This window comes from Bos grunniens, chromosome 7, assembly GCF_055505025.1.
Source record: "Bos grunniens cultivar Pamir isolate PY7600 chromosome 7, Bosgru_T2T1.0, whole genome shotgun sequence".
Classification (NCBI taxonomy): Eukaryota; Metazoa; Chordata; class Mammalia; order Artiodactyla; family Bovidae; genus Bos; species Bos grunniens.
The window spans coordinates 58,701,365-58,722,009 of NC_141171.1; the positions used below are offsets into that span (position 1 = coordinate 58,701,365).

The 20,645-nt window shown below is 41.9% G+C and overlaps 1 long non-coding RNA gene across 4 annotated transcripts in view; it reads right to left on the reverse strand.

The window, feature by feature from the left end:
• LOC147369614 (uncharacterized) overlaps positions 1 to 20,645 on the reverse strand; it is a 37,270-nt gene that overhangs the window by 5,047 nt on the left and 11,578 nt on the right. For 2 of the 4 annotated variants that reach the window (XR_015167646.1, XR_015167645.1), the window contains one exon: positions 5,790 to 5,873. The exons of 1 other annotated variant lie outside the window; for it this stretch is intronic. This is a non-coding gene — a long non-coding RNA (uncharacterized LOC147369614). Of the gene's footprint in view, positions 1 to 5,789; positions 5,874 to 7,471; positions 7,847 to 20,645 lie in introns of those variants that run through there. One more of the 4 variants, XR_015167648.1, reaches the window with a different exon arrangement.

Sequence of the window (20,645 nt, forward strand, 5' to 3'; positions counted from 1 at the left end):
AAAGGAAATGGTGTTGTAGAAGGCAACTGAGGGGAGAGGAGACTCCCTGGAATGTGGTTTTCCTTAGACCAAAACAGCAGGGAAACTCTCACATTCGTAAACTTGACAATTAGCAAAGCACTCCTTCAGTTCTCAAAGCTGGGGATTGGAAAACTGGCAAGGGCATGAAATAGAGGAAAAGGAATGAAGGGACTTGCCCAAGGTTAAAAAGTAGGAAGCAGAACTCGGCCTTTCCTTAAGCAATGTGACCTGCATCTAGTGTCTTTGCTGTATTTACGCTTTCCATCTCTACTTTCCCATCCTTCCACAAAAAGGATACCATTATAGCTAGAGATTCTTTGGTGCTAGGGTGAGCAGTGTTGAGTGGTTCCTGTTCTGTTTCTTCTCTGTTTGTTTGGGGTTTTGGCCTCTATTTGTAAAATATTATCTTGCTGTCTCTATAGTATTTGTTGTTAATGTGCCCAGAATCTTTCATATCCTGCTTTTAGATGAGTTTTGGCTAACATGACGCCTGATTATTCACACTGGAGAGGGATGGGGGGTGGGGGGTGAGGAGGGGGTTGGGTTTGGAGAAACCTACACAGGGCTGCCCCCTGGGGGCCAGAAGAATGAGCCCCTTCTGGCAGGGAGTGGAGGGGTTGCAGGAGGCTAAAAGGTGAGAATGCTTGAGAGGCTCTGTGCTTGGTGGCTTTATCCCAGAAAACTTCAGTAGTGACAGTCTATTGGGCTCTTTTTTGCCTGTTTATGGTTTTTCTATGTCTTACTTTAATCTTCCCTTAGCTGTCTAGATTCAGTGAAGATTACCATAAACTAACTTTTAAAACTTAACAGGTATTTCTTAAAGAAAACTTAAAAAAAAGAAAAACATTGCCCATAATCCATCACCAGAGAGAATATTTTCATCTAAATCTTTCCAGTCATTATTCTCTGCATAGATATACATGCTTATTTATATAAAGTTGATTTTAAAATGCAATTATTCTATACACGCTGCTTTGTAGCTTACTCTTTCATCCCATATGGTGTCTTAAACGGCATAGATTTTTTTCAAATTTCATACAGAACTTTTCTCAACTATTTCATATCCAGAGTAGTGCCATACCTAGAAATGAATGCCCTCTAGTTGAAGTAGGTGACATGGTGGAATGCCAGCTTCTCAAATGGAAGTGCGTTTGGAGGTCATCTGGGGGTCTTGTTAAAATATAGATTCTGATTTAGGAGACCTGGGGGTAGGACTTGAGAGTCTGCATTTCTAACACACGCCCTGGTGGTGATGCTGATGTCTGGTCTGAGGCCCACACTTCGAGGCCCACACAGTTGTGGTGGGAAGAACTTCAATCTAGGAGCCAAAAACACGCCTTCAAAGCTTGGTTATGGATTGTGGGTAAGTTTCTAAGCTTCTTTAATTCTTTTATATAAACAAAAGTTCATAAAAATCTGAATACACTTAGCATAAAATATGTGTTTACACTTATGTCGAATAGTTACATATGTCTGGTTATATGGCCTCCCCAATGGCTTAGCAGGTAAAGAATCTGCCTGCAATGCAGGAGACACAGGAGATGCAGGTTTGATCCCTGGGTTGGGAAGATCCCCTGGAGAAGGAAGGGGCAACCATAGTTATGTTTCCTTTGTGGAAACATATTCTGTCCACTGTAGTGTATGGGGCTTCCCTGGTGGCTCAAAAGGTAAAGAATCTGCCTGCAGTGTAGGAGACCTGGATTCCGTCCCTGGGTCAGGAAGATCTCCTGGAGAAGGGTATGGCTACCCGCTCCAGTATTCCTGCCTGGAGAATTCCAAGGACAGAGTAGCCTGGTGGGCTGTAGTCCATGGGGTTGCAAAGAGTCAGACATGACCGAGCAACGAACATGCACACCCATATGTACATGTATTGTGTATCCAAAGTTCCTTTGTGGGCACATAGTATGTCTGCAGTTGTATATATGCATTGTTTACCAATCCCCACCCTCAACCTGGGTCCTGCCAGGGAAGGAGGCCATTTCCACTTCAAGGGATACACATTACAATATCTTTGAGCTCAATACAGAACTAAAGCCCCAACAAATGGAAGATGTTAGCATTCTTCAATCTAGATAACCTCGAGAAGCTCAGCAGGAGACCAGATTAAAGGAGTATAGGCGCTGCAGAACCCCTGATCCTTACCAACAACCCCATCCTGGAACCATTTCTATAAAACTCCTTACCAAACTCTCCCAGTTGGGACACACAGTTTTGGGGTGGGGGGCATGAGCCCACTGTATCCCTGTCTGCCTGGCAAAGCAATAAAGCTATTCTTTTCTACTTCACCCAAAACTCTGTCTCTGAGATTCGATTTGGCACTGGTACACAGAGGATGAGTTTTCAGCATCACCTAATCTGCTGGCTTTATCTTCTTTTCCCCTCAAGACGTTCCTTCTGGACCCCTTCAGATACCTTTTCTTAGGAAGTTCTTGGCTTCTTTAGTTTGTATCTTCATATTCATTTCTAGGAGTCTGGTAGGACCTTGTGTTTTTCTTGCATAATCATTATAATTTGAATTTTTCTAAACTGGCATACAAACACAGAGTATAGAATTAGACTTCTCTGCTTCTCTTTTCAGCTGAGGAACTTGCCAGCTATATCATTGCCAGCTAATCCTTGATAATAACTTTTTAAACAAGGACAGACCCTTAATCACTCATTGTGGCTTCCCTTACCAGTTTAGGGGCAGAGGGAGTCATGACTGTCCTGGGGAAAATGACTTGCTCTGCCTTTACTGGGAGCTGTTTGAAGGCTTGGTGGTCTAGTTTCTTGAGGGTGGGGGCGATAGTGGGTGAAGACAGCAGGCTGAGTCAGTCGGGTGCTTGCCTTTGCCCCAGGAAGTTCTTTGTATGAAAACTAAAAGAGCGGATTCTTACGTGCTGTTTCATTCTGGACCCCAGTGATTAAATTCTGAAGGGCCTCATGCTGAGATCAAAATTGGGGAATTATATTCTCTTGAAATACCACCCTGGGTGGGCCTAGTTTGGGGACAGATAGTTATAGTTAGGCAAACAAAAATGAGTGAACTGAAATAGCTTAATTGATCAAATCGGGCCAAGATAAAATTTCCAGTGCTTACATGTTCAAATACTCAATGAGCAAATGCTATCCTTTACTTGAATTATTTAGGTACTTAAGTCTAATTCCCTTGGTTGCTATTTTCTTGTTTATTCTCATGGAGCCTAGCATGCTCTCCAGCTTCTTAGTGTGAGGACTGCAAATCCTTCTCTGTAAACCCACAGCAGTGGGGGAGGGCAGAAAATGGCTGGTTTCTTTGTTGTGACCTGGTCATTGTTCACCTCTGACTCATGATTTTTCACAATAATTTTTTTTGTATGTGTTTGTGTGTCTGTTGGTGGAGGCATCATGGTTCACTTAAATAATATGAGATGACTCAAATCTTTTTGAGGATAATTTGGGTATACTTTCGATATAGAATCCACATATATAGAAGGGAGGTAATGCAACAGTGGAAAGAAAATGGAGTGAAGGCAAGGAAGACATGCCACCTCAAAATGTTGCAGGGAGGAAGCCAAGGCTGACTCCATGTTGGAAACCATTTCTTTGACTTGCTTTTATTATTATAATGATACTCAAAGGCTTGCCTGGAGGACTCTGCCCCTCTGCTTAACTGTAAACTAAAGTGCCTTTGTTCAGCTCATGGAAAGGTAGTTTGTCTCTGCCCACCTGTGAATAGAAGCTTTCCTTGGAAGAAAAGCTATAACAAACCTAGACAGCATATTAAAAAGCAGAGACATTACTTTGCCAACAAAGGTCCATCTAGTCAAGGCTATGTTTTTTCCAGTAGTCATGTATGGATATGAGAGTTGGACTATAAAAGAGCTGAGTGCTGAAGAATTGATGCTTTTGAACTGTGGTGTTGGAGAAGACTCTTGAGAGTCCCTTGGACTGCAAGGAGATCCAACCTGTCCATCCTAAAGGAAATAAGTCCTGAATATTCATTGGAAGGACTGATGCTAAAGTTGGATCTCCAATACTTTGGCCACCTGATGTGAACAGTTAACTCATTTGAAGAGACCCTGATGCTAGAAAAGATTGAAGGCAGGAAGAGAAGTGGGTAACAGAGGATGAGATGGTTGGATGGCATCACCAACTCGATGGACATGAGTTCGAGCAAGCTCCAGGAGTTGGTATGGATAGGGAAGCCTGGCGTGCTGTGGTCCATGGGGTTGCAAACAGTCAGACATGACTGAGCAACTGAACTGAACACACACCCCTTCTGAAGACAGGACATTCCCTTGGAGATGTTTTGCAAGACTGAATGAAGACCCTTTCACTTTACTTCCTCACTGCATCTCCCTCTCGATTCTGCCTTTTGACTTTAGTTTCTCATGGCTTCTTTCTCTCTAATCTGTAAAAGACCCTGGCATCCAGACCCCAATAAGATGGTTATTTTGAGATGCTAGTCAGCCATCTTCTCAGTCTGCCAGATCCCCAATTAAAGTTTCTTCCTTGCCTCAACACCTCATCGCTCGGATTCATCAGTCTATTGTTTGGTGAGCAGAGTGAGCTTGGACTTGGTAACAAAAATACTCCTCTTTGGCATATAGATTATTTGGGGTTGATTATATTTGAAAAGTTGAAGACACAGGAGAATCTCTGCAAATCAAACAGAGGTTATCCTTTATATTAACAAGGGAAATCTCTATTTGTAAGATGTCTCTGTACCAGAAGAGGAGGATGGTCAAATCTGCAGAAATTCTTATTAGTGGAGAAGACATCAACTTATATCTGCATAACAACCATAGCCTTGTTTACTGTGCTTTGCCTGTAAACCTTCCATAAGTGCCCTCCTCCCACCCAACACAGCATCTTTCTTTCATGGATGTGTATATGTGTGCAATCAGTCATGTCTGACTCTGTGACCCCGAGGACTAGAGCCTGCCAGGCTCTTCTGTCCATGGGATTCTCTAGGCAAGGATACGGGAGCAGGTTACCATTTCCTTCTCCAGGGAATCTTCCCAACCCAGGGATCAAACCTGCGTCTCCTGTGTTTCCTGCATTGGCAGGTAGATTCTTTACCACTGAGCCACCTGGGAAACCGTACATACTATCAAACTTTTTTTGTTTTTCTGCTGCCAGTTTGCCTCAATTACAGGAATTCTCAGCCAAGAATCTAAAAGAGTAGAGGGAAAATTACTTTTCCTCCCCTAGGGGAACAATGAGGAAGTTGACAAAGAAGATATTTTGAAGAGTAACAAGTTAATTAGGAATCAGCTTAAGGAGATTGAGTTTAAAGAAAATTAAAGTCTGGACAAAGCTGACAGAGATTAGATGATATTTCTGAGCATTGTTAGGATAGTATCCTGGCCTTGCCTTGATGATAATCTATACATGGTTATAAGTTTTTCCTATTTTGGAAAGAAGTTTCTCACCCCACTGGTGTTGTCTTACCTTATAAAGGTGGTTCCATTTATTGAGTACATTTGTAAGCAAGTCTTTGCAGGAAATCACTCTCAGCAGGAAAACCCTTTTCTTGTCAATTTAAGCAAAGCTACATTGGAGCTAACTTTTAAATCAGGGGCCGCAATATTCTATGCATTCCTGACCCTAGCATACCTTTCAAATTTTTTGACCATACAATATCTTGCCCCACTTATTGGTTCTTTCAACAGATCAAAGAAGTAGAAATTAAGAATGAGTGATTAACAGATGGCCAGATCTCTTCTCTAGCTTCCCCTTCAGTGATCTTGCAAACAAACTGTGTGAAAAAGAGGGCATCTAAAGAAAGATCACAAGGGACTTACCTGGCAGTTCAGCAGCTAAGATACATGCTTCCACTGATAGGAGTGTGAGTTCGATCCCTGGTCAGGGAACGAAGGTCCTGCATGCTGCACGGTGCAGTCAAAAACAGGAAAAAAAATAAAAGTGGAAAAAAATAAAGATCACAAGAAGTCAACAAGCCTGTACCCAGTGGGGAAGAGTGAGAATTCTGACCCCCATCTCAATGATTAATTAGGATTACTTCTCTTTTTCCCTTAAAAACTTTCATGGCCAAGCAGAATCTTGGGAAACAGTTTTTGGGAGACATTGAGTCCATCTCCCCAGATTAGTGGCATTCTGATTAAAAGCAACATTCCTTTCTACCAACTGGTTCTTGGGTATTGATATTCCAGTAGCTGGAGGTTTGGTAACACTCACCATGTAGATAGTGAGTGTAGTTTTTGAGGTGTGTAGGATTCCAATCAATGGGAAAATTTAATACCACCATCTGGTGCCTCCTGTTGGTTACACAGAGAATTGGCTGAAGGGAAATGAAACTGGCAACACTATGAGATAGAAGTTTTGCTAGCTGGGCTGCAGCATTCCTGCCCTGAGAAGTCTGGGTCGCAACAGTCTCCACCTGCAAGAACAGTATTCAGTGGCCATTCCTCAATGGGCAGTTCTGAGTTCCTGTGCTGGAGGCCAGGGAGGTGTGCTGATGCCTCTGTAAGTTAGGATGTCAGGCTTCAGGGTACAATGGGGATAGCTGTGAACTTCGGTGCATGATGAGTTGTAACAATATCCCCCTTTCTTCCCTGGATGACTAATCCTCATGGATAGCTCGAAACATAATGGCTTCACCAGCATCTCTATTTCTTTATAATCTGCTGTTCTGGATTTTAAGCACTACATGCTCCTTTTTAAAATTTTATGTGGCATGTGGCTAAAATAGGGAGGAGAGTTTAGGGCTCTTGGGTGAAAGGAGAAGTGGGAAGAGATTAATGCATCATGCATAGTTTCAATGGTGGGCATTCTGCTTTCCATGAGGAGCAAACGTTTTCCATTTCCACTCTAGGTATACAATTACTGAATTTTCATAAAACTTGTTGGCTATTTCTTCTCTACTTCTTCCAGTGATGGAAATGAAGTCTTAAAGAAGTACTATTAACCTGATCAAGAGCACATAATCTGGACTTCCCTAGTGGTGCAGTGGATGGGAATCCACCCACCAGTGCAGGGGACTCAGGTTTGATCCCTGGTCTGGGAAGATCCCACATGCCGCAGAGCAACTAAGCCGGTGCACCACAGCTGCTGAGCCCACACTGTGTAGCCTGTGAGCCGCAACTATGGAGCCAGCGTGCTGCAACTGAAGCCTGCATGCCTAGAGCCTGTCCTCCACAGCAAGAGCAGCCATCACAATAAGCCCCCACTCCTGCTCACTGCAACTAGAGAAAGCCCACGTGCAGCAACAAAGACCCAGCACAACCATAAAGGGGGAAAAAAAAGAGAGAGAGCACATTATCTGAGCAAGAAAGAGCTAGGCCTCCAACCTCTATCCAGAGACACCATAGGTCAGTATCTTACCCTTGTTCTGCCATCCAAAACCCTTCACCTATTACCCACCCCACCCCCAACTGAGGCAGTAACAGGAAGGGAGTATCACCGAGGTCTGCTGCTCTGACAGTTATTCCTAAGTAGTCACCAGCTGTCTCCTCCAACTTTCGTTTTGGAGGAGGCAGGTCCTGTTCATCTGCCAACTTCTTTATTCCTTAGAACTGATGGATCCTGGGATTCCAGTTCAAACTTCAGTTTGGAGAACTCTGAGCTCAATGAACCATGTCATAACCACATCAGGTTTTCTTCTTTCTTTTTCTTTTGTTTTTCCCTTAGCCAAATAGAGGCTGAATGGATGGGCTCTTGGCAACCTCATCACTTCTACTGTGTTCTCATCATTATTTAAACACATGGTATTCACTGGGGTCCAAGTCAGAAGACAGGACACAGAGAAGGCTTTTTATCAGTCAGCTGGACTGCTCTTTGCTTTTCCCAAGTCTTTTGTGTTCCCCGAGGGTCCTCAAGTGTGGAGAAGCTCACAAAGGAACTAAAATGGACACAGCCTTTGTCTGAGAAGGGACAGCCAGTCAGTCCCCTCTGCCCCTCCGCAGATGTTTTGATCCTTTTGATAAAACAGCACTTTTTTACTTAAGGCACTTACACATGCTGTTAAGGCACTAGGGGCGGCAGAAATGGAAAGAGTCATGTGCAGGTTTTTTACAAGAATCAATTTAGGCACTAGGACATACACAGCACAGAAAGGTGTTGAAAGATGCTGGCTCTGCAGAGAGTATGCCTCCGTTCCAATAATTATAAAAGTGATCTCGAAAATGCTTTCACCTAGCGAGACTTAGATCCCTCATATGTAAATGGGAACAATTATTACAGGTATTTCACAGCATTAACCAGAGAATTAAGTGAAATACTGCATGCAGCATGTTTATTGGAACATTTTGTGCTTTTTTTATACTCTCACTTTTATAACTATAGCTAAGGATAGATTTATGGAGGGAGGTGGCCTTGGGTCCCGGAAAGGGGAAAAATTATACAATGTTTCAGGCCCAAGTCCAGGGAGTCATGACATTTGGAGAATAAAGGCATCTGCAATTTATCTTTTCACTCTAGGGTATACAGTTAGTGAAATATTTTACAAATCTGAAAAGTTTCAAGTAAACTATACTAGTTTAACACATTGATGCTTGAACTTATTTCCCATACCACATTTCCCATAAATAATAGTCCAGGAATTTTTTTCTTTGTTACCTCTTTGAATCCTATAAAAATGGGTCAGTTCAGTTCAGTTCAGTTCAGTCGCTCAGTCGTGTCCGACTCTTTGCGACCCCATGAATCGCAGCACGCCAGGCCTCCCTGTCCATCACCAACTCCCGGATATTTGAAAAAAATCAGTGTATTTGAAAATTCATAATGAATGTTAGGATACAGTCTCTGACCAGGCCTGTATGAAAATAACATAATTCAGCACTGGCCAAATTAATTTGAATATGAAGTACTGCTGTCTCTACTGCTGCTACTGTTCTTGGGAGTGAGGGAGCAGAAGGGTGCATATAACCACACCTTGGAGAGTGGCGGTCCATGGGACTTGGTTTGGAAGCTCTCCAGATTATTCCCAGGAGTGGATATGATGTTAACCTGTCTCACTCAAATGTGTGCTGTCAGTTCAAGTGTTTGCATGCAGAGTGTCTAGTCCATCAAAAAGTGTTCTTTGCAACAATGATAGTGACACTAGGCGTTGTTCAAAAATAGTGGCTCTTAGAGGGGGAGAATGAGGGGAAGGCAGAGTTAGGGAGTTTGGGGTGGACATGTACACACTGCTGCTGCTGCTGCTGCTAAGTCGCTTCAGTCGTGTCCGACTCTGTGCGACCCCATAGACGGCAGCCCACCAGGCTCCACCGTCCCTGGGATTCTCCAGGCAAGAACACTGGAGTGGGTTGCCATTGCCTTCTCCGATGTACACACTATTACATTTAAAATGGATAACCAACAAGGTCCTACTGTATAGCACAGGGAACTCTGCTTACTGTTATGTGACAGCCCGGATGGGAGGGAAGTTTAGGGGAGAATGGATACATGTATACATATGGCTGAGTCCCTTTGCTGTCGACCTGAAATTATCACAGCATTCTTAACTGGTTATTGCTGTTGTTTAGTCACTCAGTCATCTTCGACTCTTTTGCAACCCCATGGACTATATAGCCCTCCAGGCTACTCTGTCCATGGGATTTCCCAGGCAAGAATACCAGAGTGGGTTGCCATTTCTTTTTCCAGGGGATTGCCTTGACTGAGGGACTGAATCCATATTTCCTGCATTGGCAGGTGAATTCTTTACCACTGAGCCACCAGGGAAGCCCATAATCAGCTAAACTCCAATATAAAATAAAAAGTTAAAAAAATTTTTTTGAAACCCACCTACTGACTTTTGAACCTATTCCTTTCCTATGTTTTCCCAATTGAAGCAGCAATTAATCAAGCTGAAGTATTATTTTAGATACTGAGCAAGTGTATATCTTCTAAATAGATTTTTGAGCAAATTTAAAAATGGATTGTTACATGTCAGAAAGCCAAGGCTCTACAAACTATAATGAGAATTTATATGCATTTTACTATAAATTTGATAATTTAGGAGATAAACCACAGGCTTGCATGCTGGTTTAGAGAAAGAATGCCAAGACAGGCTGAGTGCATTGAGAACTAAATTGTGCAATTTTAGGGAACAATATCAGAGAAGGCAATGGCACCCCACTCCAGTATTCTTGCCTGGAAAATCCCATGGACAGAGGAGCCTGGTGGGCTGCAGTCCATGGGGTCGCTAAGAGTTGGAGACGACTGAGAGACTTCGCTTTCACTTTTCACTTTCATGCACTGGAGAAGGAAATGGCAACCCACTCCAGCGTTCTTGCCTGGAGAATCCCAGGGACCGGGGACCCTGGTGGGCTGCCGTCTATGGGGTCGCACAGAGTCGGACACGACTGAAGAGACTAAGCAGCAGCAGCAGCAACAGGGAACAATATGATAAGGTCTATGGTAGGAAGGCTGCATAATTTAAAAACCTAAGTATTTTGCTCTTTACTAAATTGGCAAAAGTCAAATCAATAAAATATATATCAAAATGAAAAGTAAAATAAAACAGTGGCTCTAAAGGGCAGTAAATCTGAAGACATGAGCTGAGAAGTCTTAGCAGGTTGAACCAGGCAATCTTATCTCAGGAGGAAATACCTTATCATGATGTTGGGACCTGGTAGCAAAGTTTGTGAAGTGAAGTGAAGTGAAATGAAGTCGCTCAGTCCTGTCTGACTCTTTGCAACCCCATGGACTGTAGCCTACCAGGCTCCTCCCTCTATGGGATTCTCCAGGCAACAGTACTGGAGTGGGTTGTCATTTCCTTCTCCAGGGTAGCCTACCAGGCTCCTCCCTCTATGGGATTCTCCAGCCAAGAGTACTGGAGTGGGTTGCCATTTCTTTCTCCAGGGGATCTTCCCAACCCAGGGATTGAACCCAGGTCTCCAGCATTCCAGGCAGACGCTTTAACCTCTGAGCCACCTTTGAGTGGCTCTTAATTAGCTGAGTTTCCAAGATGTTTTATTATCAAATTGTTTCTAAAACCATTTACAAACTTATAAAAACTTTACTTACCCCAACACTTTCCTACTGTAGTATGCAGAGTATATGAAAGGTCAAGGCATTAGGTAGCACTGATAATGTAGGGGAGTATGTGTTAGATGCTGGAAAAGACGAGAGGCAGGGGAGGAAGACATAAAGAAAGCATGACGAAGCTATGTTCTCTCAATTTGCATATATGTATACCAAAGGAACATTTCATGCAAAGATGGGCTCGATAAAGGACAGAAATGGTATGGACCTAACAGAAACAGAAGATATTAAGAAGAGATGGCAAGAATACACAAAAGAACTGTACAAAAAAGATCTTCACGACCCAGATGATCACGATGGTGTGATCACTGACCTAGAGCCAGACATCCTGGAATGGGAAGTCAAGAGGCCTTAGAAAGCATCACTACAAACAAAGCTAGTGAAGGTGATAGAATTCCAGTTGAGCTATTCCAAATCCTGAAAGATGATGCTGTGAAAGTGCTGCACTCAATATGCCAGCAAATTTGGAAAACTCAGCAGTGGCCACAGGACTGGAAAAAGTCAGTTTTCATTCCAATCCCAAAGAAAGACAATGCCAAAGAATGCTCAAACTACCGCACAATTGCACTCATCTCACACACTAGTAAAATAATGCTCAAAATTCTCCAAGCCAGGCTTCAGCAATATGTGAACCGTGAACTTCCTGATGTTCAAGCTGGTTTTAGAACAGGCAGAGGAACCAGAGATCAAATTGCCAACATCCACTGGATCATGGAGGAAGCAAGAGAGTTCCAGAAAAACATCTATTTCTGCTTTATTGACTATGCCAAAGCCTTTGACTGTGTGGATCACAAGAAACTGTGGAAAATTCTGAAAGAGATGGGAATACCAGACCACCTGATCTGCCTCTTGAGAAATGTGTATGCAGGTCAGGAAGCAACAGTTAGAACTGGATATGGAACAACAGACTGGTTCCAAATAGGAAAAGGAGTACATCAAGGCTGTATATTGTCACCCTGCTTATTTAACTTATATGCCAAGTACATCATGAGAAACGCTGGACTGGAAGAAACACAAGCTGGAATCAAGATTGCCAGGAGAAATATCAATAACTTCAGATATGCAAATGACACCACCCTGATGGCAGAAAGTGAAGAACTAAAGAGCCTCTTGATGAAAGTGAAAGAGGAGAGTGAAAAACTTGGCTTAAAGCTCAACATTCAGAAAACGAAGATCATGGCATCCGGTCCCATCACGTCATGGGAAATAGATGGAGAAACAGTGGAAACAGTGTCAGACTTTATTTTTCTGGGCTCCAAAATCACTGCAGATGGTGACTGCAGCCATGAAATTAAAAGATGCTTACTCCTTGGAAGTAAAGTTATGACCAACCTAGATAGCATATTCAAAAGCAAAGACATTACTTTGCCAACAAAGGTTCGTCTAGTCAAGGTTATGGTTTTTCCAGTGGTCATGTATGGATGTGAGAGTTGGACTGTGAAGAAGGCTGAGCCCCGAAGAATTGATGTTTTTGAACTGTGGTGTTGGAGAAGACTCTTGAGAGTCCCTTGGACTGCAAGGAGATCCAACCAGTCCATTCTGAAGGAGATCAGCCCTGCGATTTCTTTGGAAGGAATGATGCTCAAGCTGAAACTCCAGTACTTTGGCCACCTCATGCAAAGAGTTGACTCATTGGAAAACACTCTGAAGATGGGAGGGATTGGGGGCAGGAGGAGAAGGAGACAACAGAGGATGAGATGGCTGGATGGCATCACTGACTCGATGGACGTGAGTCTCAGTGAACTCCGGGAGTTGGTGATGGACAGAGAGGCCTGGCATGCTGTGATTCATGGGGTCACAGAGTCTGACATGACTGAGCGACTGATCTGATCTGATCTGATGCAATATAGAGATTAATATTGTTTTATAATCAATTGGTAGCCATATTTTTAGATTATCTATATATATGATTTGTTTTTGGGGGGAGTAGAAAAACTAAATATAACTGATGAAAATTTCAGTTTTCTTTTATGTATTTACAGCTACATAACTGTAGCCTAAAATTTACTGTGACTAAGATTTTGTGAATTACTTAGCATTTCATAGGTTGCTGGCACTACATCATGAGAACGTCCTAATTCTGAGCTTTTTGGTTCTGAGTCCACCCACTGAGTCTAATACACTGTGTCTTTGGCAAATCTCTTTACCCTAAGTAGTCTTTAGTTTCTTCTTATGTAAACTGAAAATAGTAACAGTGCTTCTGGATGTTTATGAAGTATATTTTTAACAATATACTGAAGTCATCCCTAAAAACCTCTCCATATATTGACATTGATTCAACAACAGTATTTTCATGGGTATACAGTAGAATAAGAAAAAAAGATCACTGTGGTGAATGCTATTAAAATTTTGTATATTTTAAAAAAAATGAAGATGAATTCTTTCTATACTTTGGTTTAAAATTTTCTTTATTTTACAAAATACCTTTTTGAGGTTTCTCCAGTCCCCTGCTCACTCCCCTCCCCCATACCATTTCACTAGTAGGTAAAATCTCAAAGTTCCGGGATTGGTGAGCTGACGATATAGAAACACTGGTTACAACTGACACCTATGAGTCAGTGTACAAATGAATTGTGCTATTGTATGAAGTTATCCCTGTACCTAGCAGTAGAGAGAGAGATCTTCAGATACAACATTTTTGGGTGAGTCTTTCTGAAACACAGTGCTTTTGTCAATGGGAAAAAGCTGAAAGCCTTCCCACTAAAATCTGTAATAAGACAAGGATGCCCACTCTTACCACTTGCATTCAACATAATATTAAAAGTCCTAGCCACAGCAATCAAACAAGTAAAAGAAATAACAGGTATCTAATTTGGAAGAGAAGAGTTAAAATTTTCCGTGTATGCAGATGACATGATACTATACATAGAAAACTTTAGAGACTCCACACAAAAATTATGTGAGGGACTTCCCTGGTGGTTCAGTGGTTAAGACTCCACGCTCCCCAAGCAGGGAGGCTGGGTTTGATCTCTGGTCAGGGAACTAGACTTCCACATGCGAGAACTAAGAGTTAGCATGCTGCAACTAAAGCTCCTGTGTGCTGCAATGAAGATCAAAGATTCATGTACCGAGACTAAGACCTGGTGCGGCCAAGTAAATAAATAATCAATGTTTTAGTTAAAAATCTACCAGAGCTGATAAATTCAGCAAGGTAGCAGGATACAAGATTAACATACAGAAATCGGTTTTATTTTTTACTCTGACAATGAAATATCAGAAAAGGGAAGTTTAAAAAGCAATTTTAAAATAAGTTTTAAAATCACATAAAAAATACTAAGGAATAAATTTGACCAAAGAGGTGAAAGACTTATAAGCTGAGAACTATTAAATATTGATAAAGGAAACTGAAGGTGATTCAAATAGATGGAAAAATATCCGGTGCTCTTGGACTGGAAGAATTAATATTGTTAAAATTGCCATACTACCCAAAGCAATCTACAGATTTGATGCAGTCATTATCAAATTACCCATGACACTGTCCACAGAACTAGAACAAAGAATCATAAAATTTATATGGAAGCATAAGTGACCAGAATTGCCAAAGCAATCCTGAGGAAAAAGAACAGACAATACTTCAAGCTGCAGTAATCAAAACAGTATCATATTGGCATAAAAACAGATATATAGATCAGCTGAACAGAATAGAGAGCCTAGCAATAAACCTACACGCTTAGAGTCAATAAATCTTCAACAAAGAAGGGAAGACTATACAATAGAGAAAGGACAGTCTGTTCAGCAAGAGGTACTGTAAAAGCTGGATAGCCACATATAAATCAAGGAAGTTAGAACACACCCTCTCGCCATACACAAAAATAAGTTCAAAATGGCTTAAAGACTTAAATATAAGACAAGACATCATGAAACTCCTAAAAGAGAATATTGGCAAAACATTCTCTGACATAAACTGTACCAATGTTTTGTTAGGTCATCTCCTAAGGCAATAGAAAGAAAAACAAAAATAAACAAATGGGACCTAATCAAAACAAGTTTTTGCATAGCAAAGGAAACCATAAACAAAACAAAAAGAGAACGTACGGCCTGGGAGAAAATATTTGCAAATGATGCCACTGACAAGAGCTTTATTTCCAAAATAATCAAACAACTCATATAACTCAACAACAAAAAAACAAACAAACCAATCAAAAAATGGGCAGAAGATCTAAGTAGATGTTTCTCCAAAGAAGACATAGAGCAGGCCAACAGGCATAAAAAGAGATGCTCAATATTGCTAATCATCGCTGCATGCTAAATCACTTCAGTCATGTCCAACTCTTTGTGACCCTATGGACTGTAGCCCACCAGGCTCCTCTGTACATGGGATTCTCCAGGCAAGAATACTGGAATGGGTTGCCATGCCCTCCTCCAGGGAAACTTCCCCACCCAGGGATCAAACCTGCATCTCTTATATCTCCTGCACTGATTGGTAGGTGGGTTCTGTACCACTAGCATTAAAGAAGTGCAAATCAGAATTACAATGAGATCATGGCATTCGGTCCCATCACTTCATGGGAAATAGATGGGGAAACAGTGGAAACAGTGTCAGACTTTATTTTTCTGGGCTCCAAAATCACTGCAGATGCTGACTGCAGCCATGAAATTAAAAAACGCTTACTCCTTGGAAGGAAAGTTATGACCAACCTAGATAGCACATTCAAAAGCAGAGACATTACTTTGCCAACAAAGGTCCGTCTAGTCAAGGCTATGGTTTTTCCTGTGGTCATGTATGGATGTGAGAGTTGGACTGTGAAGAAGGCTGAGCGCCAAAGAATCGATGCTTTTGAACTGTGGTGTTGGAGAAGACTCTTGAGAGTCCCTTGGACTGCAAGGAGATCCAACCAGTCCATTCTGAAGGAGATCAGCCCTGCGATTTCTTTGGAAGGAATGATGCTAAAGCTGAAACTCCAGTACTTTGGCCACCTCATGTGAAGAATTGACTCATTGGAAAAGACTCTGATGCTGGGAGGGATTGGGGCAGGAGGAGAAGGGGACAACAGAGGATGAGATGGCTGGATGGCATCACTGACTCGATGGATGTGAGTCTCAGTGAACTCCGGGAGTTGGTGATGGGCAGGGAGGCCTGGCATGCTGTGATTCATGGGGTGGCAAAGAGTTGGACATGACTGAGTGGCTGAACTGACTGACTGACTGACCACCTCATACTGGTCAGAATGTCGAGAGATAAAAAGTATACAAATAAAAAACTGCTGGAGAGAGTGTGGAGAAAAGGGAACCCTCCTACACTGTTGGTGGGAATGTAAGTTGGTGTAGACACTATGGAAAAGAGTATGGAAGCTCCTCAGAAAACTAAAAATAGAGTTTTGATATGATCCAACAATCCCACTCCTGGGCAAAACTGTAATTCTAAAAGATATATGAACTCACATGTTCATAGCAGCATTATTCACAATAGCCAAGACATGAAAACAACCTAAACGTCCACTGACAGATGAATAGATAAAAAAGATGTGGTGCACATATAATGAAATACTGTTGCTGCTGCTGCTGCTAAGTTGCTTCAGTCATGTCTGACTCTGTGCGACCCCATAGACGGCAGCCCACCAGGCTCCCCCGTCCCTGGGATTCTCCAGGCAAGAACACTGGAGTGGCTTGCCATTTCCTTCTCCAATGAATGAAAGTGAAAAGTGAAAGTGAAGTAGCTCAGTCGTGTCTGACTCTTAGCGACCCCATGGACTATAGTCCACCAGGCTCCTCATCCATAAAAAGAATCAAATAATGCCATTTATAGCAACATGGATGTACCTAGAGATTATTATATTAAGTGAAATAAATTAGAAAGAGAAAGAAAAATCACTTATATATGGAGTCTAAAGTATGACACAAGTGAACTTACCCACAAAACAGGCTCCTCACATAGAAAACAGACTAGTGGTTGCCAAAGAGGGTGGGGAGACAGATGGATTGGATTTGGGGATTAGTAGATGAAAACGATTTTAAATAGAATGAATAAACAACAAGGTCCTACTGTATAGAACAGGGAACTATATTAAATATGCTGTGATAATCATAATGGAAAAGAAAAAGAATATCTATATCTAGATAGCTGAAGCATTTTGCTGTATACCAGAAACTAATACAACATTCAGTTCAGTCGCTCAGTCGTGTCCAACTCTTTGCGACCCCATGAACCACAGCATGCCAGGCCTCCCTGCCCATCACCAACTCCCGGAGTTCACTCAGACTCACGTCCATTGAGTCAGTGATGCCATCCAGCCATCTCATCCTCTGTCATCCCCTTCTCCTCCTGCCCCCAATCCCTCCCAGCATCAGAGTCTTTTCCAATGAGTCAACTCTTCCCATCAGGTGGCCAAATTACTGGAGTTTCAGCTTCAACATCAGTCCTTCCAATGAACACCCAGGACTGATCTCCTTTAGGATGAACTGGTTGGATCTCCTTGCAGTTCAAGGGACTCCCAAGAGTCTTCTCCAACACCACAGTTCAAAAGCATCAATTCTTTGGTGCTCAGCTTTCTTTATAGTCCAACTCTCACATCCATACATGACCACTGGAAAAACCATAGCCTTGACTAGATGGTCCTTTGTTGGCAAAGTAATGTCTCTGCTTTTGAATATGCTGTCTAGGTTGGTTATACCTTTCCTTCCAAGGAATAAGTGTCTTTTCATGGCTGCAGTCAGCATCTGCAGTGATTTTGGAGCCCAGAAAAATAAAGTCTGACACTGTTTCCACTGTTTCCCCATCTATTTGCCATGAAGTGATGGGACTGGATGCCATGATCTTCGTTTTCTGAATGTTGAGCTTTAAGCCAACCTTTTCACTCTCCACTTTCACTTTCATCAAGAGGCTCTTTAGTTCTTCACTTTCTTCCATAAGGGTGGTGTCATCTGCATATCTGAGATTATTGATATTTCTCGCGGCAATCTTGATTCCAGCTTGTGCTTCTTCCAGTCCTGCATTTCTCATGATGCACTCTGCATATAAGTTAAAAAAGCAGGGTGACAATATACAGCCTTGATGGACTCCTTTTCCTATTTGGAACCAGTCTGTTGTTCCATGTCCAGTTCTAACTGTTGCTTCCTGACCTGCATACAGGTTTCTCAAGAGGCAGATCAGGTGGTCTGGTATTCCCATCTCTTTCAGAATTTTCCACAGTTTATTGTGATTGACACAGTCAAAGGCTTTGGCATAGTCAATAAAGCAGAAATAGATGTTTTTCTGGAACTCTCTTGCTTTTGATGATCCAGCAGATGTTGGCAATTTGATTTCTGGTTCATCTGCCTTTTCTAAAGCCAGCTTGAACATCTGGAAGTTCACGGTTCACATATTGCTGAAGCCTGGCTTGGAGAATTTTGAGCATTACTTTACTAGTGTGTGAGATGAGTGCAGTTGTGTGGTTGTTTGAGCTTTCTTTGGCATTGCCTTTCTTTGGGATTGGAATGAAAACTGACCTTTTCCAGTCCTGTGGCCACTGCTGAGTTTTCCAAATTTGCTGGCATATTGAGTGCAGCAGTTTCGCAGCGTCATCTTTCAGGATTTGAAACAGCTCAACTGGTATTCCATCACCTCCATTAGCTTTGTTCATAGTGATGCTTCCTAAGGCCCACTTGACTTCACATCCCAGGATGTCTGGCTCTAGGTGAATGATCACACCATTGTGACAACATTATAAGTCATTATATAATTCACTTAAAAAGAAACAGTGCTTTTGAATAGCTGCCTTAGAGATGTCACTGGTGCTTACAGAACCAAAGTAAATTGCTCCCAAGGGCTTGGTACAGCCTGAATAGCACTAACTGTCCACAGAAAGCAACAGACAATAGAATTGAGAGAGAGCCATGGGGCTTCTTTAGTTAAATGTGTCTGACCAGTGTCACAAGGCAAATATGACTTTGAGTCCTGTTAGTCATAGGCACTTTGAGTCTCTGTTTTCCCCTATTCATGCTAATTACTATAGGCTCATTCCTTAATTCACCTGAGAGACAGTCACGGGGTCCATATTTTGTCAGGTATTACACCGATAGTTTATGAACACTATTATCTCATTTTAATTCACACAACAGTCTAGTGAGGCAGGCATTATTTTCATCTTCAATTTTCATGAATGAGGAAATGGGCTCAGAAGCCTGTGTGCTGTACGACAGCCACTGATCAAGAGTCACCTACCAGCATTCAGGGTCAACTGTCTAATTTTCCGAGCTTCATAGCATGGACCATGGAAAGACAGGTTCTTCCATATCACAAGGAGACCTATGGTGGCAACACGATAAGCAAAGACTTTGGAAATATGCAGCCCTCAATTGTTGCTGATGTTGTTTTAAGTTTGTTCAGAAAATTGAGAAAATAATTGTCTATCATGGATGGTTGTTGTTATAACTAAATTAAATAGTGTATATAAGGTCCTAGAACATAATAAGCTTTTTGAAACAGTGACTGTCAGTAATAATGTTAACAATAGAATATAATTGAACTGTGATGTGAGTGGTATGAGACTTTGTAGTAGATGAGAAAACATACATAACAACGCAAAGTATAGCAGGAAGTTTGAGAATTGGGTAGAAGGCTTGAGGGATTGTAATTAGAGATAAAAAGATAATTGGAGATGGCTTCCTGTGTAGTGACGGCATCCTTGTTGGGTCCATTCTGGCCTGGTGGGCCTTGGCAGCCTAAGAGATGGAGCACATGTTTGTGTGTGGCCACCAAGTTCACAGAGCTTTGTTCCACTCCTGCTGGGGAGGGATGTGAGCAGTGAGAGATGAGGTTCATGCAGCTGAGACCTTGGGAAAGAAGTATGTATGGATAAGAAGCTGAGCCTGGCTCCCAAGGGGAAGCCCTCCACCCTGGCTGTCTGGTTTGTGTTGAGAAGTGGAATCAGTCTCTGATTACCTTGGCCAACAAGCCTTTCTCACAATGGCCAAGGAACTAAAAAACTAGGATCCTTCTGGCAGCTGCTGGCATGTTCTGAACCACAACATTTGAACTTACTCCAAGCCTGGAAACCAGCTGCCCCATGGAGTGAAAGATGAGGGAATTTCACATGTCCAAGAACCTAAAAGCGGGGAACTTGCTCTGGAAGGAAATGAAGTCATAGCTCTTATAAGCATAGCATTTCCTCCAGATTGGGGGAACAGAGCCATGACTTAGACAGCTTTACTATTATAATGTATATTTAGAAGCTGGCAAAATTTAGGGAATGTGGCATGTTGATCATTTATTTGCACACATTTTCAATGTAGACAAGGAACATAAGGTATTATAAGTTCTCCAGAGGATGACTCATTTCTCCTGTTTTTTATCTTGGGCATTGTCTGAAAGTAGTGAGGAATACTGTGCTTAATTTTAATAAATTTTCTTCCATTTCCTGTACACTTATACACATCTCCTCAAGAAATAGCTTAGTTAATAGTTACTGTCTGTCAAGTGCATTGTAATAGATAAATATATATATATATATATGTTTATGGCAATGTATATATGTATATTGTGATAGGTAGATAGAAACATACATACATGTATTTAACTTATTTTGAAATAATTACAGATCTACAGGACTATATGCAGGTCAAGAAGAAACAGTTAAAACTGGACATGGAACAACTGACTGGTTCCAAATTGGGAAAGGAGTATGTCAAGGCTGTATATTGTTACCCTGCTTATTTAATTTATATGCAGAGTACATCATGAGAAATGCTGGGCTGGAAGA